Here is a 26,956-nt window from a genome sequence, read left to right on the forward strand (position 1 = left end):
TTTTACTGCTGAGGTGCCCTAGAGGCCTCTCCGGGGCTGGGTCCTGCAAACCCCCTTGCGCAGCAGCCCTCCTGCYTCGTCCCTCTACCAAGGACCACAGGGAGCTCCCTGAAAATGCTCCGTGTGATTTTGGAAGCTTGGTGTGTGTCTGAGGACCGTGTCCAACAACTTCCAGGAAAATATGGCCCCAGGGTGGCGTTCTGTGCAGCTGGAAGCAGTAGGTGGAGAGGGATTTTGTGTGTAAAATCTAAGTGGATTTTGCTCTTTGTGGGCATACAATCAGGGAAAGTCTGTGTAAGAATGCATCTGTGTTGGTAACTTTTACTGTATTTGCTTTCTTCTAGTGAGGAAACACTGGAAGCTTTTTCCTCTCTTGCTCTATAAAATGCCATCTAACTGCCTGTATTAAAAACAGTGTCTAGGTAGTTCTCTGCTGTGCTAAGCAGTATCGGGTTAGGTCTGCTTTGTGAATTTACCAGCCCAGGTTTTCTGTCCCCGTTGTTAATGCAGCCCCAACACTGCAGGCAGGTAAGGCCTGTGGAACTTGCTCAGCTCAGGGTCCAGAAAGGATCCTGATTCCGTGACCCATGGTGAGACATAAAGATACTGTCCCTGCTACCCATGACTCCAATTTAGTCCTTTGCTGAGAGGGCATCTCCTCTCGAGCACWGGGGAAGCCTGTGGTGCTGCTGACCTGCTGCAATTGCAGTTTCATGACTTCRTGGATTCTGTCCTGCATTTTTAGAAATCTCTTCAGTGTTATGAAGGCCACCTCATAAAACTGAGCAAGCGTGTCAGGGCATCTCTGTCTCCGAACGGGGCAGTGAGGAGAGGCTGGCAGGGATGTGCCAAAGCAGCTGCATGTGGCAGYGTTGACCTTTTGGGATGAGCAGAGCCCCTCACATGGGAGTCATCCGCTTACCTGAAGGACCATGAGAGAAACGAATGTGGACAAGTGCAGGAGGCCTCTTGCCAGGGCAGCCGCAGCAAAACGCGCTTCTTGGGGCAGCCTGTGTGCTCGCTAATGCCAAACTGTGCTGGGGCAGATGCTGCAGCAATGGGAGGCGAGTGCTCTAGTTAGCAGTTGCAGAAAAGATGGTGTGTGTTGTTTTGGTGATGAAGAGCCAGATATGCAGGTGGTGATACACGAATGCTGCTTAAACCCACTGCACTCTGCCAAGGGAAGCCACCTTGCAGGAGGCCACTGCGTGTTGCTTGGCTCTCATCACCTATGCTCAGAATCTGTTTTGTGGGGTTTGCTATGGATTAAGCTTGAGAGGGTACTAAAGGCAGTGCTGTTTTGGTAGGTGTGCATCACCRGTGCAGCTGGATGGGAACTTGACAAGTGCAAATTTCCCTCTGTGGTGGGGGGTCTATTGGGGCACTCAACATCTCTAATAATTTTTCTCCAAGATGCCCCCAGCTCTGGGTCTGCCTGAGCTTCTTACTGCTGTTCTAGCTCAGAACAAGCCCTTTCACTAAATACTGAGATACCCCCTGGGACAGAACTCCTGGGCACTTCCAGCCCGTGCCCAGCATCTCTGGGCTTGCTCCCATGGGAAGGATGGTGCTGGTGAGGGAGGCCGCRGCCTCCAGCAGGCCGTGCCTTGAGGACCGTTTCTGGATCCGCTGGTGAGATGAATTGGAAACATCAGCATTCCTGCTTTTACTTAACTCCTGCCCAGAGCACACTGAAGGAATCATTTTAGCTGCTTCCTGTTACTGTTTGGGGTACTTCTAGATTCACGTGCGAGCCTCATTGGGCTTTATTAATTCATCATGGGCATGTTTTGTATTTTTCGTAATTCTTTAACCCATCTCGAGAACTACAGGTTTGTACAGGAAAAAAAAAATAAGATGCAGAACACACTAAATCCTTTCATCGCATTAGAGCCTGTCTAGCTGATTTCTCCCTGCCTGCCAGGTCTGTGCTCAGTGACACGAAATGCTGTTACGGGCTGAACTGACAGCAGCCCTTTAGCTGAGGCTGTTATGTCCAAGGCACTGGGTAAGGTCTCTTCTATTGCAAAACTAAGCACTCGTCTCTTCTGTGTCAGTTATCCAGACCATGTATATTTTGTGCCACAGAATATGCTGATATTTTGAAATATTGTTGTCCTGCTTGTGTTGAAGACCAGGCTGGTAATCTTAGGAGGTAACTAGATACGATAGTGGTTCTGTTTGCTGAGAGGACCTGTTTGTGGCAGCAGATGATATTGAGTGTACAGTGCCAGAACTCGCTCTTGATTACATTGGGTGCACTTTGAAGTTTTACATGATAAGCTGCCTTTCAAGTGCCACTAATCCCTGTMATCCCAGAGAAGAGGGAGCAGGAAAGCCACAAAACAAGCATCCATTAACCTTCATTTAGCCTTTGGTTGAAGTTGGCAGTGCTGCAAAACAAGGTCCTCCCCCTGTAAAGGTGTTTGGGTTGCACATTTGAAGCCTCTTCCTGATTCAGACCCATCTACAAAAGGAACTGAAACCATTTGGACTGGCTAGGCTGCAGCTCCAGCCTAAGGTCCACAGCAAAACCTGCATTTGCACAAGGGCAGCTCTAGTCCTTGCAGTGAAGCTGAGGGCAAGACCTGCTTTCCAGTGGGAAAGTGTTGGACATGAACAGAAAAAAAACCAACCAGAACTAACGTGTTGTAATAGATGTAAATCTATTACCCTGGGAGGGAGTAGGAGAACCCTGAAGAATGGCAGCTTTAAAATCAGGTGGGGCCACCTGGCACCTCAGAGTAACTAAACTAATGTTTATTAGCCCCCTCCGGGGTTAGGAGCAGACATACCTGTGGGTGACTGAAGAGGAATGCATGCTCAACAAGGGGAGGAAAAATAGTGTAAAACAGGTGCTCATACATGTGACCAGTACCTCTAAAACATCAGGGTCGTGCACGCAGCTGAGTGTAACAGGCTTCACAGCACAAACTCCGTCCAAGTCAGTAGGAAGCACTGCTCGTTTCCACCACACTTGCAAAATCCTCCTGTCCTGAGGGAAATGAGCAGGCTGCCAACGTGGTAGCTTCCTTGGAGACTTCCGTGGCCGCAGTTAGCTTCTCCAGGGGCTGAACTCTCATCTGAGCAGAAGCAGCAACTTCGCTGCTGTGCAAAGCCAGCCTTCCAAGCATGCGTCTTGGCAACTGCTGCATGGCTTACGAACAGATGTCTCAATCTGCCCCTCTCCAGCAGCAAAACGAGTAGCAAAGCAGTTTCAGTAGCCACTTGGGCAGGTTTATTTTGAAACGGCAACAGAGGGAAGCGAAAGCGGCAGCGGCTGAAGCTGTTATTTCCTTGGACAGATGTGTGGGTTTGTAGCAGCAGCTGGACCCACCGCACGTGGTGTTGCCAACTCCATCCCCTTCCAGGCATCTCCTCCAGAGCAGAGGGAAATATTTCTCCCTAGGAAGAGGCTGAATGTTCTCGTGGCGCTGCTGGTCATGTGCAGAAGACAGAAGGGTTTAGAGGCTGCGTACAGGGCTGAGCCTGTCTCTCCTAGAGRAAAACGGGGAATTGGTTCTAGGAACTGTGAATAAACCTCTGCTCTAAGCATTGTAATGATTTACTGTGTAGCTCAGTGAATGCCCTGGCACTGCTGAAAATGCTGTATGTAGGCAGAACATGGCTCTAACGTGGCAAGAGCAGAGAGGAAAGAAATATGGAAAATGTTTTGTTGAGTAGAAACCGTGTGATGACCCAGTGCAGCACCTGTTTGCACTTGGAACTTGGTGCTTTCTGGCCTCTTTATGGTCTTCCTTTGGCTCAGCAAATGTTGCTGATAGAGCAACATGAATTGCTCTCCTTTAAGTCCGTTTTAAAAAAAAAMGTTTAACCCAGGTGGTGTGTGGCTTTTTCCTACCTTCTTCCCAGGAAGGCTATCAATCATGACACAATTTTCTGTGCCACTTGTGTCTGTATTTCTGTCCCTCCTGTGTTCACAGCAAGTTGCTGTGCTGCAATTCCAGCCTTTCCTATGCACATGCAAACCTTTCTGCTGGTGAATTATAATAATTTATCACTGTTGCCAYGCTGTGGGGGAGGGGGGAGGTTGATTTAAGCCACTCACAGCAGGTATTGGAGAGGAATGGAATGAAACATTAGCTTCCTCTGTACCCCAACCTTTTGGAAGAGCTGGGAACAACAGGAAAGGGCTTTGGCCGTGTGTGGCTCTTCTGTTCTGGGTGTTGGTGCCGTTAAACAGCTCCAGTCTCCCATGTTCCCAGTCTGTCCGAGTGATTTGGTCAGGAAAATCAGCCCTAGAGATCGTCATCTCTGGCATAATGCGCCTCTGAGAAGTGTCATCCCTAGTTGTTCACAGGGCAGGTTAATGATGGTGCTTACGAGGGAAGCTAATGACACACGCTGTGAAACCTGATGCAGAAGCAGAATGTGCTGCAGCAGTGGCTATTAGCAGATTGGGTCATGCTTTGAGGAATTTGTTAGGGAGAGGCAAAGAAAGTAATTTAGAAATACTGGAAAATATACTTTGACATTCAGTTCTTTAGAATGCTGTTTAGTGTAAGTGCTGCGAAGGTAGCACCAAAGAAGTGCTTGGTCTCCTGCTACTACTGTAGTGCACCTGCTGATTCACAGTTGTCTTTTATTACTGACATAATAACCTGTAATCTGTGTTCCATGGGTACGTGTGAGGAACTTACTGGCAAGGATGCATTTTTTCTCCTTTGCCTTGCTGGCAGTTTGCTGTAGATGTCCTCTGTAATGGAAATGGGCAGATATGGCAGCACCAACCAAGCTTTTATTTTGTTCCCATTTTGTTCCCTCTGTGTCTTCAGAGGCCATAGTCTGCACCTGAGCTGTCTGAGGATGACGGGAGTTCAGAGTAAAGATGCAAGAAAGCACTTCTTCCTGCCAGGAAATCTGCTGCACTGTTTTGATAATTGATGTGCAATATTTCATTTCTGGCAAGCTTGCCCCACGTTGTATTAGAAATCTCCAAATAGGGATGGATGAAGCAGGTGTGAGTACTGTTCTTCATTTAATATAGCATTTTTTCTTGCATTTAGTCCAAAGTTGACTAATGTACATCTTGTACAGGAGATGTAATGTACATTTACATCTCCTGATGTAAACCCCAAGGTACGTGCAGTCATGCCGCTTCACTTTGGGTATTTGCCCTCTCATAGGGTAGCCACTGCATTTTCCACGCCGTAGGAATAGCGGCATTGCAGAGGGTTGTAAGGGAGGCAGAGTYTAGCTGCRGAGGAGGAAATACTTTTTGTTAGATCAAGTGGGGAAACACAGACTCTTTCACAAAYATTGTTTTCCACTGATCACCCAGCATTGCTTTCTCATAGCTCGGGGAGCCCTGGACAAGGACAGTGAGCAGCACTGCTGCCCTTTGGCAGGCACGGACATAGGTGGAAAGGAAAGCAGAGAGGCACCTCAGCGAAGCAAGAGTGCAGCCAACGTGGCCATGCCGCGTGGCAAGTTGTCACCCCACATGATGAAGACATGGGCAGCAACAAGAATTAAGCAGCTTGAATGTGAGACAACAGTGTGTTGTATGGAAGGGAGAGGAAAGGCTGGAGAAGATTGATAGATGGGCTTGGACTGATCATGTTTAGTATTTTTATTAATGGCATTTAAAATGGGTGCATACTTATAAAACTGATCCAAAATACGATCGAAATATACAGGAAAAATCTGAGAATTGATCTAACATAAGCGAGCAGAAATTCAGCTGCGCAGGCTACGTTGTTAGGTGCTAGTAAAAAGAATCTCTCGTATTGCTGAAGCGCTGCAGTCCAGAAAGAAACAGAAGCAAGATGTGAGTATCTGTATTGATCAGAGGATGGCTGTCACTGCAAGCAAAATAAATGCAGTCCTGCTGTACAGCAGACTTTCTGTAGCATGGATAGAGCTGTGTGCAAGGGCATGGGTTGGCCTCCTTTTAAATTGTGTGAGTAACTGTGGATATTTGTATTTAGGGAGGGTTAAGTGACACTGTAAAAAATAAAGCAAAGAGCTGCCATGACTTCATGGGAATGGGAAAATCTCTTATGAGTGGAGACTAAGCAAACTTAGCAGGTTTGCYTCAGCGGTTAAATATACATCTATATATGGGGGTAAATATCAGGGACTGGGTATAGAACTAATTCCGTTAAATTAGTAGAAACGGATGGCAAATATCTGTGACTTTAGGAGGACCTAGAAGAACTGTAGGCATAACAGGGCTGAAGAGCATGAAAAACTGATTTTAATATGGAGCCCGATCAGCTTGTGATAGGATTTTGTAATGGGGTCAGATGCCATAGCCCTTTCTTCCAGGCTTATTATTTTGTAAGGCCAAGGTGAGCTCTTGGGATTTATTTTTAAGTGATTTGAAACTCCTGGGCTGTCAGGTAGTACTGTAAGCCCTTAGGTACATGAGAAGTCTTTGAAACCAAGTTCTCTTCTTTGGAGYTGAGTCAGAATTGCTTTTAATCAGATTGCTTTTTGCTGTCACCAAAGAGCTGGATGCTCAGAACTTAACCTAAATAAATTCTATTGCACTGGGATTAATAGTCAGATCTCCTGCTCAAGTCAATTGGTATAATTCCTCTGATTTCAGTGGAGTTGTGCTATTTCCAACAGCTCAGTAGTTTAAMGTAGCGTGAATCTATGAATTTTATATTAAGTCAAAGAAAAATATAGTTGGAGTTCCCTCTGCTTTCTGGAGGATTATATTAGAGAGTTAAAAAAAAAGAAAAAAAATACCTATCATTTTAGCATGTTACAGGGTATCAAGACCCACAGAAGGCTTTACAAGGCTGGAATTTCAGGTTGTCCCACCTGCTCTAGGAGGCTGCTGCCTAGATCTGTAGCATGACAAAAGTCAAGAAGAGGCAGCAATGRGCAAGGTGGGGAAGGGCCAGGCTGCTGCTTTGATCTAAGCTTTTAACACAGCTGCGGGCCCAGGGAATCCCTGGCTGCTGGTGCAAACCACTTGCTGTCCTTACAGCTTAGGTGTTTCCTGGGGGGTTTATTCATCTCCTTTGCGCTGTTTTACTGCCCTCCTTTTGGGAGCCAATTTGTGCGAGCTCTCTGCCTGCCKCAGGCTTGCACTGAGCTTGTCCCGCAGAGCTGCTGCCACCGACTGCTTYTTAAGGAGCAGCGTTTCTCTGGGTCCCACTAAACACTGCTAGGACCTTCCCTGTCATCAGAAAGGTCCTTTGGGATTTCGGTCTTTTTTTTTCTTGCACCTTCTATTTTGCAGCTCACTGCTATCCCAGTATAAACCCTTAAGACAACTTGTCCGTCTGCTCTCATGCATGTACTGGWTATAAATTAACCACCACCAGTGTTTTACCCCAGCGTCTGTGGGCTCTGGTGTTGCTGTACGCCATGACCTGATTACGTTGCCTGGTCCTTTATGTGGTGTTTAATAGACTCTCGGCCTCTATCGTTCCCGAGGTACCAGCCGAAGGGTCACCGCTTCGGAGATGTTTCCAATAGTTTGCCAACCAGTTTGTCAGCTCTCTTAGTAGCCATGTGAAGCAGTAAGCAAACACTAAGCAGCTTGGTGGTTTGACCGCAGCGAGAATCAGCTCTGAAGCGACTCCTTCAGCTACAGGCAGTCACTTGGTTAAGTATTTATGAAGCTGAAATGTTCCTGTCAATGCAACACAACTGTAGGCTCCTGGATTCGTGTGCAAGCGCCTTGCTACCTATATGGTTTAATGCATTCACTGAGTGGTAGTGTCTTTGGTATAGGGAGCAAAGAGAAAAAGAGCAATGATAAGCGCAGCAGGTTTGGGCTCTGGGATGTGAAGCTGGAAGAGCCTGGGCTACCAACAGGCCCTGCAGAATGATAAAGTGTCCATCAGCAGAGGGACAAGAGCTGCCGCTGAGGGAGAGCGGAGGAGGCAGAGGCAGCGGCCGGGGAGAGCAGCTCCAGAGAGCAGGGCAAGCAGGGGCTGGGTGAGATGAGCTCCTGGGTTCCCATGCGGCCCAACCCGAGCAGGAGCTGAGGGCTCCTCCTGTTTTTCAAGGCTGGGGATTCTCAGCTCCCTTTTCTTTTTGGAAAGAGGCTGATTGAGAGCCTGCAGCCACTCTGCCCTTCAGCGCTCGGGAGGCYAGGCAAGTTTATACAAAGTGGCAGTGACGGGCACTAGTTGCAACCAAAATGAGCTCAAACAGAGCGATTCACTCCAACAGCTTCCCCTTTCTGCCTCTCCTACAAAACAAGAACCAGAGGAATCTCTGCATGCATGAGCCTCAGCTGCAGCGGGCTTTGATCAGCTAGAGAAGCACTGAACAGTGTTACTGATTTGAATGTGCCCAGTGCGGAGCTCAGATGGGATTGCCTGGTTGGGATGCAGGTGGCTTCAGCTCTGCTTTTACTGAGGTCTGTGGGAGCTTTTGACCTTGACCTTAGCGGCAGAAGGATGGGCCATTGGTTTAGTCTGCTTGTCAAAGTGGCCCGTAACTGCACAGCCAGGAGGGAGCAGGAAAAAATACACCCTGGTTGGAGCACTAAACCACCAGATGGGCAGACTCAGACTTTTATGAAGTTTATGAAGTCAAATGTGAAATAACAAGTGTTTCCCAGGGCTGAACATGACAGCTTAGTCAAAAGCATTTTGGTAAGCTGATTTGGTTATTAAAAACTCCCTGGAGGAAAAGTGCAGAAGCCAAGGGAAAAAAAAAAAAGTTTCTATATTGGTGCATTTTGTGTGGTCAAAACTTAGGATTTGATAAATATTTTCAAGATTCATATAGAAGCCAAAGCTATATAAAGCACTGAATGCAAAGCAGTGGTCTTAAAGTCATTAAAAGTTTTTCCTTTCAAAAACAAGTAAATGAGGTGCAAATTCAACCCGCTTTGCATTTTTCTCATTTTAGTTTTAGATAAATACAGCCAGAAGTTGAATTCTCTATTTATTTGCAAACACTGCGTAATAAACATAAATGTGCTGCTGTTAAGAATAATAATGCGATGCTAATGATTCTGAAAAGCAGAAAGGGAATGAGGGCACTATCTAAAAGAAAGGGGCAAGTAATTAAGCAAAGCAGGGTGATGGAAAAAGAGATAAATGCCTAGGAAAACTCTGCAGAAAAGGTGAGTAAGAATAAAGSAGTAGAACCTCAACATTAAATCCTGCAATGAAAAATGCAAGTGCTGACAAGGATGAGCTGTGAAAGGTGAGTCTAAACCATCTTCCTGCTTAATCTTCTCACTCAAAGTGGTGGTTTCAAAATACCTGGAGTGAGGCTTTGCACCAGAACCGAGAGTATGTGGCTGAAAATAGGGTCCTCCTGAGAAGCTGGGCTCTCCACATGTGGTTTAGTGYCCTTTGCTGCCCCACTCTGCTCATGGGCCCTTTTCTGCCCTTGGTCCAAGGGTTTCCTCTCTCCTCTCGGGCTCCCAGCAAAGGGGCATCCATGGGATGTCACTTGGATCAACACATAGGAACTAGAAGTGCAAGGCTGCACGGTGTATGCGAGAGCAGATTTTCAAGGTGACAATGACAAAACATTAACAGTCCCAAGGAGCTGAGGCACAGGGGAAGGTAYCTAGCATGCACTGAGCAATGGATTGCATGAATTATGGCTTTAAAAGAGTGTTTTTTCCTAGTTCCCTCTGCACAGCTTGTTTCAATTCCCTTTGCTGGGGTGACCTTGTTTCTGTTTCCCAGGCCTGTCACTGAGAATACTGAGGAATGTGGGCATCGTACAGATGTTAATAGGGAAAATGCAGCCTCATATTAGATGTGGGAAAAATGGGTGCAAAGAGTAATCAAGCCTTAAAAGAGGGGAGGAATGCAATTAATTCGTTTTATTAGAAACCATAAAATATTTTTTTAGAGTTTGATTTAACACTGCTTTGTGGTTAGCAATAAAAATGGGATTGCTTTCCAGCTGTAACTAGAGAGACAGGGACAGCAGAGCCTGCCCTGTTGCGTCTGCTAACTGCAGACCTTTCGCTGCGAGCGGCTGCAAACGCCTCCGGTTGGGGAAAGATGGAATGAGAAGTTGCCTCTTGGAAGGGGAGGTCCTGAGCTGCTTGTTGTGCTCTGCTCCCATCCCTGCCTGCCCCATCTCTTCCCTTTCCCATCCGTTTCAACCCACTCTGCTTTAATTAGCCCTTGCTTAGAGCCTGCCTCTTCTTTGGCTCGGAAATGCTTATGACCAGTCACTTCTTAATCCCCCAAAATTATTGCTGAGTATCTTGAACAGCCACAACAGGGGATAATTTTCAGGCAGCAGCTGCACCCAAGCAGCAGGGTGGGTCTCTCTAAAGCAGTAAGTGAAATATCAAAAGATTGGGGCTTGTAAACGGCCACTTTGGAGGGCTGTGCCTTGGTGCAGGAGATTCCCAGCTGTGAGATATCTAAGGGCACTGTGATATTTAGTTAATATTTGTAGAGGGCAAAGTATGTATTTTAAAAATCTACTTTCCCAACCAAGTGAATACTGTCTTACAACTTTGACTTTTATCTAAGATTAATGGTAAGAACACCTTGTGTATCTTAATGCTATTTTGCTATAGCTTAAACAACCAACTGTTATTATTTTAACATTTCCAAGCAGGCATCACCTGCAGTCCTTAAGCATGTCACGGTAATGAAAATTTAGTTGATTTAGTGATTAGCTCAGTTGCTTTAATTATCTTGGATAAATAATATTATATGCTAATGTAAGATAATTTATTTCTTTTTAATCTCTTAGAACCCTATATGCTGCACTCCAGTTCTCCAAATATTTACCAGTGTTTAGACGTAATAAATGTGATAGAATTACTCGTAAGCGACATTCTGCCAGCAGAAGTTGCTTCCTCTGAGCATTTATAGAGAAGATGAGGAGAATATTCCTGCTCAGCAGAGAGGCAGGGAAAATGATTTCTGCGGCATTCCCAGGCTCCCGCTCCTCCTCGCAGTAATTCTGGGGCTGAGGCTGCAGTTGTGGTTGAGGCCAGGGAATCGCTCCCTGCCACAGCTGCTCTTCCTGCTTCCCGCCAGCATTCCCACCACTCCTGGTGCGCAGGGAAAAGCGGGAGCGGGGGCAGCTGCCTCGGGCCAAGGAAAAGGGCTCGTTCAGGATGCAGCGGGAGTGCTGGGAGAAGGTCACGGGGTGGGGGGGACCAAGTGTGTGGAGGGTTTCCTCTGGGAAAGTGGTTTCTGAGGCTGTCCCGCAAGCTCGGCCACGTTCCTGGCTGCCCTGGCTTCTTCATGCACAGGGGAGTGATGCACGTTTCAAACACATACTATATATTGGAGTCTTATTGTGTTTCACTCTATTTTATTGTTAGTATTTATGAAAAATGTATTTACTGCTGCAATTAATGCATTCTGGCCTTAAGAATGTCAGGAATTTTCTCACTCTGGATCAGTTCTCTACTGTATCAAACAGGTAAAAGTGCCATAAATTCCATGAAGCTTCTCATTGCAAGGAAACTTATATAAATCCATGTCTGGCTTTTATAGCATGTTGAATACAGCCACTGGAAACAGTATAGGAATCTTGAACTCTGTTTTTGTTTGCAGAGCTCTCCATTTCCAAGGAAATAAGTTCCAAGCTGGCCGGTGTAATTATGGTTCAGTTGAGGGCTTAAGCCCATATTTTTAGCAAAACTAGAGAAGATTAGATAAAGAGGTGAGGAAAGAGGCTGGGAAGGTGCTGAGCTCTCCCCAGAGCCGCTGCTGCATGAGGAGTCGGGGTCAAGTTCAAACCATCCTCAGCAGGTCCTTCCCTGAGCACCACCTGCTGAAATACCTGGTTAAATAATATCTGACAACCTGCCACAGAGCTGCTAAATGGACAGATAAATATCCCATAAACTTGCCCAGAAAAGGCAATTTTCTAATCATGTCTCCATTTGGAGAATTGTTTCAAAAGTTGCAAGCTGCTACACACGTCTTGTGCATTTAATCTTCTCAGATGTAGCAGAGTTGTATGAATTTAATGGTTTGGGGCATCCCCTTTCCAAATGTGGGGACCCTTGATGTGTTCCTCTTGTCAAAAATAAAGGGGCAAAGGCATTTAAAAACACCTATGTGCCTTGCAACCTCCCTAAAGGTGAAGAACACATTGGCATTATTTTTGCTCTGAGCTGTCTTTATTTTTCACTCTGGAAAAAGACTAAATCTGAGCCACCATCCTCCTCCAGGGCCTGAGGAATGGGTTAACTAGGCTCTACAGAGAATACTAATATTAGCAGCAATCTGATTACATGCCTGTCTAAATATACGTGAATAATTTAAGACCTAATTCGAATAATATAGCAGACAGGTATTTAATCATTTTAATAGACACATTATAAAATCCTGGAAAAAAAGGTGGAAAGTAATGATAGATTCTTATGAAACCAATGGAAAGCAGGGTTGGAGATGAGATTCAGTAAAGTTAAGAAAGGCTTTTGTTGCACAGATCCTTAGAGGAGACAGCCTGAGAGGCAGTAGTTATGTTGGTAAAATGCTCAGGTATTTTTTGTGATGTGTTAAATGCAAAAAAAAAAGCCCAAACACAAACAGGAGAGGGGCAGGATGAGACACTGATGYAGCCCTGATGTGAGCAGCGCTTCCCGCAGCGCCGTGCACAGCTGGCCCTCGAGCCRCAATGGGAGCGCTGGTGAAACCCGGCAGGTACCTGGAGCCCCCGCTGCCACCAGCACCCGCGGGAGGGCCCCCCAGGGGCGGTGGGTCCTGCTCTCAGAGGCCATCGCACTGGCCACGGAGACACATGCAGCGAGGGACCGGAGAGGGGAGAAGTGCTCTGTGATCCACCACTTCAGAGGCCAAAGGGACTTCTCCAGTGCCCATTAAGTGCTCAGGCACAAGGACTGAGCTGTGACAGCTACAGGCCCCTGTGTGCTGCTCACTACTGCTATTTATATTGCTTTAAAAGCATCAAGGTCCTTCATTAATTACAACTCCAGTCATTTTCAGGCATAACTGGATGCCCTGTGCAAACCAAAGCTGTTTTCTCATACATGTGGGGGCAATTGAGGCTCTAGGTGCCAGTTTTGGATGGCCCTAATTTACACCAGCAGATCTTCAGGCCTACCAGACATCCTCTGGGGAGGGACTAGGCTAGGACAGTAGCTTCTGGAGTGGCTTTGTTGCTACATCTCTTGTCTAAGCCTCCTCGGGGCCCATACATGGTCTTCTCATCTGTCTTCCTGCCTGTCTGCCTTCTCMTCAAAGCATCTTGATCCTCAGCAGATCTCTTGCGTTGGTCTCTCCATGTTGAGATCAAGAGGTGATGGTGATGCCTTCTATCCGTGAATTTAGCAGGCAGGACCCTTGCTTGGGATGCAGCTACTGCTTCTGTTGTGCCCCATGAATCTGTAAGTTTGGGCCACCCTGGGCTGTGTTTGGACCCTCTGGTGCTTCCACTCAAGCTGTTCCAGAGTGCCTGACATCATTAAATATTCACGGGGGCAGCCTGAGAGAGTCAGGGACTTTTTATAGCCCGGCCGCCAGGGTGCTCACCCAGCAGAAGGCAAGCTCAAGTCCTAAGCAGTCAGGTGTTGCAACTAGAAGCATAGAACTGTATTTAAACATTTGAATATTGTTAGGTTTTTGAGAGAGTTGAAGCATTGTCTGCTCTGGCTTCTCCATCCTCAGCCCCCTGGGGGACCCATCCACTGAATCTGGGTGCCCAAAGTGAGGGTGCATGTGCTGAAGTTTAGGACCTTGTTAAAAAACAAACAAACAAAAATGATCCTCCATCTTTGAGCTGACTTTGGAGAAGCTGAGAACAAAGTGGCGCTGGGTCTGATGCTGCAGTCAATGATTCCCTTTGAMTGGAGCTTTGTCAGGAAAATGGAGTGGACGGCCGTAAATCACCTTGCCGGAGCCAGCATCGAGAGGGCTGCTATTCCTGAAAACCTGGTTGGAGGCACTTACAGTTCCAGACAAGCCCTTACTTGCATAGACTTAACAAGCAAAAAGATTACAGTTTCCAAAAAGATTGGAGCCCGCGTGTCCTGCTGGTGTTCGCAGGCATGGACAAGTGAAGGGAGGCCTCTCTGGGAGGTTCCTGCGTGGGGGGTGGTTCCGTGCATAGGTGGCTACCTAACCCAAAGAGCTGAGGCTCTGCCTGCCAAGCCACAAAGTGCACAGAAAGACCCTTGTCCTTGATGTGGCACTGTGGTTCGTAGCACATCAGCCTGGCCCTGGAGACCATATAGTGCTTTATAGGTGGGCTGTTTCGGTGCCATCCAGGACACCATGGGAAYGTGTCCCATCCTGGCTGTGCACGGGCGTCACGGGGTTAATTCAGCAGCAAGGTGGGAGCAGGAGCCGGGGGCAGGTAGGGAGCCAAGATGCTGCGTCTGGCCCCTGCGCCAAGAGGGGAGCGCGYGGGAGGGCGGCGTGCGGAGCCCTCCCGGGGGACCCGCCGGCCCGCGCTTCGTAGCGAGCGCTAAATAATTGAGCCGGCGCTGGTGAATAATGGATGATTTTAAACATTTCATAAAATTTAGCTATTAAACATTAATATTTTGGAAGTTTCAATATCTTTATCTGCAAAGCATGTGGATTCATCGGTTTGCTGTCAAAGCGTGATGTCAATGACTTCTTCCCTGGCAAGTATTTTTAGCTCTAATTAAACATACAGAAGCATAACTCCAGTTATCCTAAGTTGCTTACAGGAGATGAGAGCAGATAATATTTTTCTTTGAGAGTTTAGATTCTGCTGCATCTGCCTACATCTTTGAATTTGGAAAGTAGTGATGCTCGGAAGGGGTGATCTTGTTCTTATATCTCAGAAATTTACTGCTGTTCACATAGAACTTTTAGATTTTTTTCCAGCAGCCTGTGAATATATTACATGCCTTGTTAAAAATCTGACAGTAATATAATATTTGGTCCCAATTCTTCTCGGTATTCATGAAATATAGGCTAGCATCAGATATTAGTTTAATGATTTCTCTTTTTAATAAGCTGTGGAATTAGGGAATGTCTTTGCAGACAGAAGAAATTACATGTCCAGCCTTTTTCCTTTTTTTTTTCCCTGCTACAGAGGTTGTTCATTAAAGATTCACAACAAGATATAGTTGAATAATTTATGTTGCCTTAATTCACTGGGCAGGATAGTTAAAGTAAAAAAGACCACAGTCATTCAGGCAACAGAAAGAATATGCTCTAGAAAAAGTGCTTATTAAAGTTAATCGCTTAAGAGCGGACCCTATGTGCGTGTGTCGGTATCTGTGTTTTAATGTTGGCTCATACTGCTTTGCTCTCTGTAGGTGGTTTGCAGGTCTAAGATGCCGGGTTGGYAGTGGAATTATTTAGTGTTTAATAAACTCTAGGCTGTTTCTGAGGATATTTTATGTCTTTGTGTGACATTAGGACAAAGGTCGCACAGGAGTGCACTCCTGACCTGCAGGAGGAAAGCATATATGTTTTCTCAGCTCTTCTCCTGGTGATTCACAGCAATGCAGAACATCTCCCACACTAGGGCTTCCAGGCAGTCATTTAATAAAATATAWAGCTCATAACCTTCACCTCTGTAAACACTGGTCACTGCTTTGTGGGATCTTCCATGGTTTCCAGTCATGGAAACACTGCTGTGTGTTGCACATCTGACACAGTCCTCATGTAGGGGGCTCTTCCCAGAGGACAGGGCCCTTCCACAGAGGGGAAGGAAGGCTTTGGGAAGACGCCCATCCATACGATTGCATCCGCCCTGCGGGAGCACACGCCGGCRCTGCCGCGGCTGCTTCCAGGGGCAGCCACTGCTGCGGTGTGGATGCTCAATAGGAAAGCAGGGGCCAGCAGCCTCTCCTGAAAGCCAGGGAACATCAACACAGAAGCRAGCTCCTCTCCAGCAGAATTTGAACATTACTGGCAGTACTTACAGCAAACCTCAGGGTATATAAGGCAGGATAAATTCTACTTGTAGTATGTTAGCTGAAGTGCAGGGGGACCGTGGCAGTTACAGCAGCATAAGAGAGAATCCTGACAAATGGTATCGGATACAGGGGAGGGACTCCAGCTGAGCTCTCACAATGTGCTTAATAACAAACACTGCACATTATTCCATTATTTGACCGGGAGCCTTAATTTCAGTCTAGATAAGCAAAGCTTCTTAAAAATATCCTCTGTTAACCCCATCAGCTACTTTAAGAAGAAAACAATAACAATTATATTGTAATTTCTCCGTGAAAAGTAATAACCCAGAACTTTGCCTGACATCTTAATTAGAWTATTGCAAGAACTTGCACTTGAGTTTAAGTCAGCCCTCTGGGCTTCCACCGCTGAAAATCTCAAAACAAATTCTGCCTCTTTCAGAAGTCACAGGTGCTTTAAAGCCCTGCAAAAGCTTCGGTCCGTTGCCCGTCTCTCAGATCTGCTTTCCAAAAAATACTGCCAGGATTTCCAAAGGATAAATCCCAGATTGCTCATTATAGGGGGAGGCTGAATCCTCTGAAATCCTTATTCTTAATTTCCCAGTGAGTATCTTTTGTGTCAATGTATTTCAGAAGGAAAACATAGGCAGAAGCTATAGTGACATGAGAATGCTCATTTCYGTCGGCTCCTGTGAAATATTCCCAGTTTAATGTAAGAGATTAAAAACAATATCTTCTAAACTCTCAATACTCAGAGAAATTCTAATCTCCTTCTGCGAGGAAAAAAATTTTGACAATTTGCTTTTTTTTACAATTCACTTTTTTTCAAAAGCAAAAGTTTTTCCCATGCAGTTGCAGCAGAGGCTACAATTTCCCTCTGCTTCCTGGCATTTCTGGTGGCTGCCAGAGCAATTGCTTACCCAGTAATAGCCCCTCTGTTCCAGAGACCAGTGTTTTAAGCATCTGAAAACAATATTTCTCCATTTCTTTTGTTGGAGTTTTCTTCTTTGGATTTACAGAAAACTTAATAAAGTCAGATGTAACCTTCCAAAACCACCTCTAATTTCTCCAGCAAAGAAGCTGGAATTTGCTCTCCAACCATAATATTCTTTCTCCCCACTCACTTTAAGTAGCGTTTTGTCCTTTTCCATAACACACCAAGCACACTGTATATAAAGATATTTTGAAATTTCTTGGTTCTGTGAAACACCTGTGAACTCTCTTATTCTGGTAGAAATGATTAACAACTTGTATTCTGGATGAGTTACGCTGGAATTTCTTACCTGCAACACAAATGAGGTGCATAATGCCAAGAAACGTTGGCTCGTTCTGCTTAAGCATTGAATCCTAACCAAAGCTTTACTTAGTAAAAGGCAAAAGTAAACTGGAGTAGCAAATATGAATACACTTGGGCTGAAAAATAGAAGGACATTCCCCCTTAAGAGCAGGGAAGTTTTGGGGCAGCTCCTAGAATAACTAGCCATGGAGAAGGAGTTGGAATGGGGCAGAGATCACGAATGGTGTTATGTGAGCTGGGTGTCTGCTGCGAACGGGAGCTCGAGGTGGGGATGCCTCCAACCTCCTTGGAATCAGCCCTAGCCTTTCAGGTCGTGTAAATGTTTAAGAGGGGTTTTTTGAGTCGAGTTTAGCAGGAACTATCTGGAGAGGGAAGAGCTGCAGGGAAGCGCTCAGCAAGCCCTGCTGCTTCCTCCCGTGCATCATCAGCCTCGAGCGCGTGTCCTGCCACCCTGCAGYGGTGAGCGATGAGCGGCGACCATTTGAGCAATGAGGTGTCAGTCCTCAGCAGCAGGCCCCATCCTCCAAAGGTGCCAAGGGGCTTCCTGCGGGAAGCGGCGCTCCGCATGGAGCGGATCCGTAGCAGCGGCGGTCAGGATATCACAGCAGGGTGTAATGGTGAAAATCATCGGCAAGCATTTAATTGCAAAGAACTTAAGGGCTGCATTTAGGCTATTATTCCAGAAGTTAAATGCCAGTTACGGATGCATTAAAGCGCACAAAAAATTGCATAAATACATATATTCATTATTCTAATCTTTATCGTAAAACTAGCAGGCTTCAAATTTGCTCGTCGCGTTTGTAGTTTTACAGTTGTGCATTGGTTGAAAGCAAATTTTTTTTCATTTTCTGAGCTCTGGTAAGTAGGGAGATAGAGAAGGCAAGGGTCAACATCTCCATGTTCTAGTTAACAATTATTTCTAGGCTAAAAAAGCAATTGCTGGATTTTCAGGTTGGGAAGGTCATTTAGACTCTGACAATGGTGATTTTTAAAGGAAAACAAAAACGTTTGGGCTCCTCAAGGGACAGAAGAAGTTACATGAAACTCATTTCCAGATGCTCATCATAGAGAGATGAATGTGTGAAGGGAACGTGTCAAAATTTTTGTGCAAGCGATTTTTTCAACAGAAAAGCCATGTTTAGGAAAGCAATTTGGTGGACAGGCACTTCTGACTGCAGACCTGAACTCCACAAGCCAGCACAGCCCTGCGTGCTGAGAAGTCCTCCCTGGCTGTCAGCCTTTTACACTAGGCCCCCTTTTCCTCGAGGTTTAGTTTTTCCTTTGGGTTGTGAAATGTATTCGGAAGGGAAGTTGGTGAGAAACATTCCATTAGCAAAACTTTAATGAATTGCTTCCTGTTAGACATTAACCTGGTGGGTTTCTCTTTAACTCTTGAGCTTCGCAGCAAGTGCAAAAATGTTCTGTTGATTCCAACCGCTGTAACATTTTGATAGGGATGAAAATTAACCTGGTAAGCGGGGCAATGTGCCAGCTTTTAATCTAGTGAACCTTCATCAAGAAACTCTCCTGTGATTATCAAGTAATAAATGATATTGAATAAAACGTTCACAGAGAAAAAAAAAATCCAGAAAATGAGTGGCTTGAAGTATAGAATAGGAAATATTAAAAATGCAAAGGGGCCAAAGGATGGAGTGGCTTAATGTGGTGGGGTGTTTTGCCCGTGTGACTCCTTTGATGTGTCTTTAGGCTGCTGCCCCATTTGTGTTTGTCTCTCTGGGCACTTTCTTAGCGGTGCTTATTGAAGCTTTTGCTGAGATGCCCCTTGAAATGGCCTTGAGAAATGGGCTGAAGAGATCGGCTCTCACTGATGGTTGGCTTGGATACAGATGAGCTGCCCGTCGGACGTATAGATAACGTGCTGAAAGGTGACACATCTGCTGTATTGTGAGTTCTTAAGCAGCAAAAGATGTTGGGGAGATCATTTCAGTCTCTTATGAAGCCTTGTTAAACTGGGGAGAGAAGGGAAAGTAACGTAAACAGTGTTCATCTGTGCACAGAAAGGATGTTTAAACAGAGAGTTAAAACCTTGTTGGTAGTTAAGAATTACTCAATTCCTAAGTTTTAAAGAAGAGAAGAAGGACATCTATGGGCTTCTCTGTTATGTGAGTTTGAGATTCCACGTGGCTGCCTTACCTGCCCGTTTCCACTGGGGAGAAACGTGGCTCTGAACTAGAGTTACCGGCAAAACCTTTCAGCTCATGCCTGGATGTTTCCTACTCACCAAGAGCTTTCTGTTTCCTGATCCCTGGAGGACACTCTGGACAGATGAATTGAGAGAGAGGTAAACAGTTTTCACATCCTGCTTTATCCCTGGTCGTGTCTTCTGCTACTCCTGCGACGTGAGTCTGAGCGCAGGCTGTCAAGGGAGATGAAAATCCAGATTCTGATCGTGTGTCCTCCAAAGGAGCTTGCAACTGGCTGTGAGCAAGACGCTGTCCAAAATCCAATTTCAGTTACTGCACTGTCCCCATCTAAATCCCCCCGACACGTTATTTGGATACGCTGCTCCCTTATAGATTCTCCATAAACCGCCGGGCAGGGCTGCCACGTGCAGTGGAATTGCACAGAGCTACCTGTGCACAACAATCTACAACTCAGTASAAAGTTGGGTTTTTAACAGGAGAGCCTATCTGTGTTTTTATGATTGCACCCGRGTAGGAGATCGGGCATCTTCATTAATTTTCCTCTGCCTCCTGTGGAAGACGCCATATATTTCATTTACTGGTTGTCCGGTGTGATTGATCGTGGCTGTGACTCGGAGCGATGCAGATTTTTTTAATTTTCATTCCATGCGAGTTGAGCCCCTAACAAATCAGTCTTGAAGAAGGGTGCGCTGGAAGCGAAGCCCCTGCCTTTGAGGTAATTGGGAGGTGGCATTTTATTGTCTGAGCTCTCTGTGCCTCTCTTCATGCCCGCCTGGCAATGTGCTTCTACTTGAAGGCTTGTCGGCATYACAGCAAAAAATTCTATCTTCTTTTCTTGTTCTAACCAATTGCTTTCTGATTACTGATACTGATCTGAAAAGCACAAAGAGATGATTTCAGGGTGCTATTATGGCACCTATATATTGCCTGGCTATTTGGGATTCTTCTGACTTTGATGAGGAAGACTTGGCAAAGTAGATACTGCGATGTTACCGTCATGGTGATGCTCGCACTGGGAAAGGGCAGTGACTAATCAACATGAGCTCGTACTCTGCATGCTGAGTCTGAGACCTTAATCCAGGCCAGGAAAGAAAAGACCTCGTCTGGGATGAGGCAAACGGTCAAATTCCTCAGGATGCCCTTGAGAAAGGCACCCGAGGAAGAAGCCAAATGAAGAGGCTGAACAGCTTTAATGACGCTCAGCRTTAGTCCGTGGGTTAATTCTGGGCTTTGCAAGTGACTCTCCAGGCTTCAGGGGACAAACTGACATTACAGCAACAGGGGATGCTCCGCGGGCACGGAGGGGAACTAGAGGCATGCAAGGTTAACTAAAGTGATGCCACTGCCATAAGCCCCTGGCACTGCACTGTCATCCACGGTCTCCTTCTGCTCCTGGGTTACCCTGTCACTTRGTCTTATGCTTCTCCCATCAGTTGCAGGAAAAAGGAAGTGTGAAAAAGATGGACAAAGTAGCCGTATATTTAAATCAAATAGACCAAATACTGGGAATATAGCTTGTGACGTGCCATCATATGTCATGGTATATCATTTTGGTGCCAAATAAGATGACATGACACAACGCGATGTGAAGTGACACTGCCTAAGTACAAGTGCCATTTCATGCAGAGAGACATATTTAAAGAGTGTCGGTTTCCATCGAGTGCCAACCAGCGTTCCATGAACACAGCTAAGGGTGGATGCATGGACATCCTCTGCAATGTTCTGCCCACAGTCTGCGCACACCCCTTTCCCTAAAGTGTGGGGCAGTTTCATAAAATAATCTGAGAACTGAAGGTAACGCTGTTTCAAGCGCACACGAGAGGAAGAGCGGAGATTTCGGAGCTTTTCATCTGTATATTCACGCATTCCCCAGAAGATGAGAGGTCCTCCCGAGGCTTCTGCAACGATTTATTTGAATGGCAGCAAAAAGCACCTCTGCAGGCAAGTTTTCCTGTGGGGCCGGCGGATTTTCCTGCCCGCGCCTGGCGTTTCGGGGAGCTAGCGAGAAGTGCGCGCGCTGCAGATGTGCTGTCGTGCCTTGCCTCCCCAGCAGCCATGGCAACTGAAGGGAAAGAGAACACTGTGACACGTCCCAAAATAAACTTCCCCGAATCATCTAAACCCAAGCGAGGGCAGGGCTGGAAGTGTTTTCTCCTGCGCCTTCCAGGCCGCCGGCTACAAGATGACTCCTTATCACACTCAGGGAAGGCGAAGGGATGGGCAGCTTGGCACATATTCAAGAGAACAGCAGAATTAAGCATATTTCTTTGTGGAAATGCGACCTCCCTGTGCAAAGCTTGGGATTTGAGGCCGTTTAATAGGGAGTCTTATCAGAGTTTTGGGCACTGATGTTATTGCTGATATGTTGATGTTWTAAGTATTGACAGCGGGATGGCCTGGAAGAGGAATAGTCAGAGGTTTGCAGTTTTGCCACTGAATCCACCCATACCCACTATCTATAAGCTTACATATATCAAAGTTATAATTGTCACGACCCATTTCCAAAATGAATAGGAACAAACAAATTGTCATTGTGGGTTGGGCAAGGGTGATATCAAACATGCTGCTGTAGCCCAACGCCTGAGACAGTGTAACTGAATACCCAGTATTTTCAGGTCCACACCGCCAGCTCCGAGATTTTTGGGCACTTCCTTTTAGTGGGAGTAGCCCTGGTGGGGAGTGAAAAGGGCTGCAGTTTGGGAGGAAGCACCTGAGCACCTCTGGCTGAGGCCTAACGAGGTTCAGAGGTGCAGATGAGCGGCTCCATTAGGAGCTGCTGATGGGAGGGAGGGAGCCCCTGGGTGCCTTTGATGTGAGCGTCACTAATCTGTATACCCCCAAATTGGCTAAAAAAGAGTTAAAAAAGAAAAGAGAGAGAAACATGGGTGCCTCTGTGTCCCTGCAAGCACTGCATTTCACCCAGCGTGTATGTGGAGCCGCGGAGGGGCTGAGTGTTGTTGCTGAAAGATGAAGTTTGGGAGGTTGTCCAGGGGCAATTCCCATTCTGAAGGGCTAATTCCCACTTGGAATGGTGTCAACTCGTGAGCTACCCACAGCTTAGAGAAAATGCCTCTCCTTGAGCTCCAATAAGACAGCCTAGAGACTGTTAGCATGAAATTGGGAGCAGATTCAAAGTATTCCTCTACACCTAATTCTCCCCAATATTTCATTAACTGAGAGTGCCCCAACTCCTAAATTTTGTTCTTAAACTCCTGCATCAGTAGCATGCAGCAAATAATTTGGCAGTGCATTTATCAGCCATCTGTGGTTGTGCATATTCTGCAGCCTAACAGCAGTTGCAGCCATTGGAAGAAACTGGTTGCCAATGAGCCTGAGAGAACGCGATGGTGTCGGTTCATTCCCGGCATGAAACAAATTGAGGCTGTGCTTTAATCCTTGAGAAGGAGCTTTCAAGTGCATCCAAGAATTTCACAGGGCAAATGCCAAGTCTTTGCATCTGTGTCTCCAGGCTACACTCAAAATCTCTTCCATTTCTTTTTGCCTCTAGGGATCCACCAGCCGCCATATCTGAACTGATCACTTACCACCAGAATCAGCTCTGCCTCGGGATATCTTTGATATCTGTGGCTCATCCCTCACAACAACATCTGAGGTAAGACTCTAATTAAGGGCTGTTGTTTCTTCTCCTGGAAGGTGGTATCCTTGCACTTTGCCCTGTGCTTTGAGACTTCCTGACTCATGTCAAGGATCAGGCACATTATTCAAAACTTGTTGTCAGCTGCGTTTCGTTGCAAAAGTTTAATTGGAGCCAGAGAAAAGCACAGTTTGAAATAACTGTGGCCCAACCAACAGCCAGATCCTGCAAAACGTTTAGCATGTTAGCAGTGAAGCTCTTAGGCCTGTATCTCTTCTGGAGCTGCACAAGCTCCAGACAGTGAGCAGACCTCCACAACCAGGGAGTCCCAGGTCTGCTTTTACTCCCACCTGCAGATAAGAGCAAAATACAGAACATCTGGTGTACGTATTTATAATGAGTAATTTTTTTTGTCTTTGCATTCGAGGCTGCTTTGTAGGCTAAAGCAATATAATGTTAATAGTGTAATTTGGAAGCAAATCAGTCAAAAGGGGCAAATATTTCTTTGTCGCTATAGGCTTATAACCCATTCTTATACTGTCCTTGTATGCCTGCAATAGGGACCACATATGTATTTTTATTGTTATCTTCCAGTGCAGCAGGGGTTACTGTTTGAGGCACTCCAGTGGTTCAAAGTGTTCACAGGGCTCAGTGAAGCTAGAAGGTTTCAAACAGATAAAGGAGAGTGCCTCTTTACACAGAGGGGAGCGAACTTTTGGAGCTGGCTGCCACCGGAGCCTGTAGCAACAGTCACTATCAGGCAGATCAGAAAGGGATTAGACAAGCTGTGGACCAGAGGTCCATAAAGGGTGGCCCAAAGGGCTGAGCAGAGATGTAGCCTGCAACGTCCTTGGAGTGGCGGCTTTGGAGCGGGAAGCGTGGGGAGTACGAAGGGAACGGGCTGTGGTGGTTACAGCTCCTGCTGTCCCTGGGGAGTTCCTCCTGTTGCCACCATGTGAGACGGGGTTCCTGGCTGGCTGGACCACACATCTGGCCCAGGAGGRCAGTTCCTACGTTCTCATGATCTTTCCATACACTGCACTTGAGCAGCACAGGCCGTCACGCTTGTCTTTGGCTCTAGTGATCCAACACTTTGCCCTCTCCACAAGGGAAGGGGGCTCTTTCAGGAGCTACCTCTCACAGCACTGCATATTTCAAACAGAGCTAAGACATATTGGCTGGTGTCCGTAGCAAAAAAGGTTACCTTGACTTTTCTAAAGGAGCTATGCTTCCTAATGCAAATAAAAGACACTTCTCCCCAAGCCTCCTGTTTCACAGGTAATATATATCTCTCGCCGCTTCCTTTATTTCATTGTCCTTCCCAAGTGCTGTCCCTTGGCTCGAGCGCCTGGTGCAGCGTGAGGGGAGTAAATGCCAAAGCAAAGCACTTTTTCTTTTTGCCAGTGCAGATAACACACATGGAATCTGAGAGCTGCGTATCTCRGTTTAGGTTCCCCTACCTGCATCCGTTCATTGCTGCAAAATGTGGGTTGTCTTGAATGGGAATTCTTGTTTTCCCAGCGCTTCTTCCTGTGCCTGCTGTGATCTCCATCTCTGCTATCTTTTTTTGCAGTCAGAAATTACTCTTTAGGGTCATTTCATCAGCTGACAGCCACATGCTGCTCTGGCCCCAGTGCAGCTATATTTACTTGCCTTGGCTAAAGAGAGCTGGGGCAGTATCTCCAAGAACACAATGTAAAGTGCTSCATATATTTTGCTTGTTCAATGCTTGGGAGAAGTCCAAGAAAAAATAGCATGAATTAAAAATGGAAAAGACMTTCCCAGCCCTCTCTGCACGTCGGCTTTGTGATTACCTGAGTTGACTGGGCATGCCTTTTTTCTCAGTATAGTGCGAGTCCCTCCCCACAAGCAGCTGAGGGTTAAAATGTGACAATTAAAGTTTGAAAAATCAGTATTTATTGTGGCTTTTCATGACCTCCTTGCCCTAGATGAGTATATTTTATCAGAGAGAGTAGCTTATAGGTGACTGTACCCCAATAAAGCTCTCAGGCTTTCTCTTTTCTCCATTAGCCAGCTAACTGATTGCATTGATTCACCATTTGTAAGGTACTGATCGAAGGCATCTCAGCACATACAAAACACACTGTGCAGCCCACTGAGAAGAGGCAAAGAAAAGCCAGCCACTCATGTGCAAAGTTGGTGTAAAACACTAAGAGAATCTGACACCAAGGCAAACCCAGGAAGGGCCAGAGAAACCACTTTGGTAGCAAAAGGGAGCCTCGGATACGTAGGAAATGCTGCTCCTAAAGCTGTTTAGGTGCAAAACATGCCACATGCACTTTGCAGCAGCTGTGATTAAAGACTGTTTGAGGGTAAAAGTGTTTACTGGCATTTATTAGTGGATCATTAACCTTAACAATATCAACGTTTCAGTTGTCAGTAAGATTAAAAAAAGCCCATTATGGCAAGAGGAGCGCATTGTACACGGCRATATTGGAGTGCTGATGAATTATGCGCCCAGCTCGGATGCAGATTTCAATGTGGTGCAGCCTTCAGTACAGAGAGGATGAATTAATCGTGGGGTGACATGCGGTGCTGAAGAGCTAGAGGCCAAATAAATGAGCTGCTTTAGTGCACGGAGAGACTCGCAGGGTTTATCCACTGGGGGAAGAACGTGCATCAGCTTTGGGTTTTGGCAGGTGATGCCGATAATGACAGCACAGAGAGAAGCAGGCCTGAGTAATGAAGTCTGTGGATGCAGGGACTTGTTTGGGTGCAAATGAGGGAAGGATCCGCATGGAAGCAGCCTGATTCCCGTGCGGATGAGGCAAGGATCTGCGTGGGAAGCAACCTGATTCCCTGGGCAGGGCAAAGTGTGGAGCTGCTGGGAATGGGCAGCGTGTAGGAAATGGTGCCGCGCGAAGCAGTGCCCACGTAGCTGCTGGGTTCCCCTTCACCTCGTCACAGGTGCGGGGACCCAAAGGACGTTTGTGCCTCTGGATTTGGGAGTTGGAACCTAGCGCGTGCGCTGCAGGGTGAGTGATGTAGGGCCCACGTGGTAGACAGTGCATGGGTAGTGCATGGGATGTTCAGCGTGCTGAAACCTGCTGCCAAGAGAGCAATAAGCACAGATATGTAGGATCCCTGTGAGTTTCTGAAGTGTGTGGCAGTAGGAGGGGAGCATGGGCCTTGCAGGGACAAAAGGCAAAACCAGGGAGGGTTGGGTTGGAAGGCAAGTGGTAGGAAGGAGCTCTTTCCTACATCACAGCTCACATCTTGGTGACCGCAGGTGGCAACTGGAGGCATCTGATGAGAGCCACTCTGCAGGCTGCAGAGCTGGATGGCTCTAGTGCTCTTTGAGGTGCYGCAGTGCAGGGAAGAGCAGGAAATAAGGTCTGCAGTTGTAGCTCGGCTTGCTGCGGCACAGGACCATTGGGCGCCTTACTCTCTAGTGCCACTTTACAACCATAAAAGCAGAGCATTTGAGCAAGAGTTTTGTGCTCTCTGCTGATTACGTTCCAAAGTGTGTGTGTGTGCAAGCGAGTGTCTCCAAGGGTTCCCTTATTCCTGTCGGATAATTTTAATTGCTCTCATGAACGTCCACCATCCAAGGGCTTTTATGTCCAAGTCCTGAACTGCCATGCTTTTGAGGTTTCTTCTGACCCATACCATGTACAGGATGGCTGGGAAACATGCCTAGCATTTGTGAATGCTTTAGGAATACCAAAACTCAAAAAGCTTGGCAGTTCCTGTCTGCTGGAGCTAATTTCAAGCTCTATTAAGACCACAGAGACACTGGAGATGGGCCCAGAAGGCTGTGCTGGGAGCAACATTACCACATTCATGGTTTGGGGATTTATAGCATGTTGCTGAACGGCAAAGTGGCCAAGGAGAAAGAAAGAATTAGGAAGAGGAGGGAGAGATGTACTGGGAATTGCCATAGTGCTTATKGGGGAACCATTCTTGCCCAGCGTGCTTGCTGGTGATAGGAAAGAGGGCTTGGTGGCAGATGTGGATAGCAACTATCAAACACCAGCTTAAAAGCTGAACTATTAGTAATGTGGGTAATGGGGTGTAGTGTCTGGCTGATTTATAGCAATCCACTATTTTGTGTGTCAAAGCGATTTTGTCAAACACAA

General features: G+C 46.4%; 1 protein-coding gene across 1 annotated transcript in view; it reads left to right on the plus strand.

Annotated features, from left to right (window-relative positions):
* Positions 1-26,956, plus strand: part of LOC112946783 (glypican-5-like) — a 373,787-nt gene that overhangs the window by 275,926 nt on the left and 70,905 nt on the right. The window contains exon 8 of the transcript XR_003249298.1: positions 22,770-22,874. The gene's annotated coding sequence lies outside the window, so the exon portion shown is untranslated. The remainder of the gene's footprint in view (positions 1-22,769; positions 22,875-26,956) is intronic.

Source organism: Nothoprocta perdicaria, unplaced genomic scaffold, assembly GCF_003342845.1.
Source record: "Nothoprocta perdicaria isolate Ctin4 unplaced genomic scaffold, notPer1 scaffold_217, whole genome shotgun sequence".
Classification (NCBI taxonomy): domain Eukaryota; kingdom Metazoa; phylum Chordata; class Aves; order Tinamiformes; family Tinamidae; genus Nothoprocta; species Nothoprocta perdicaria.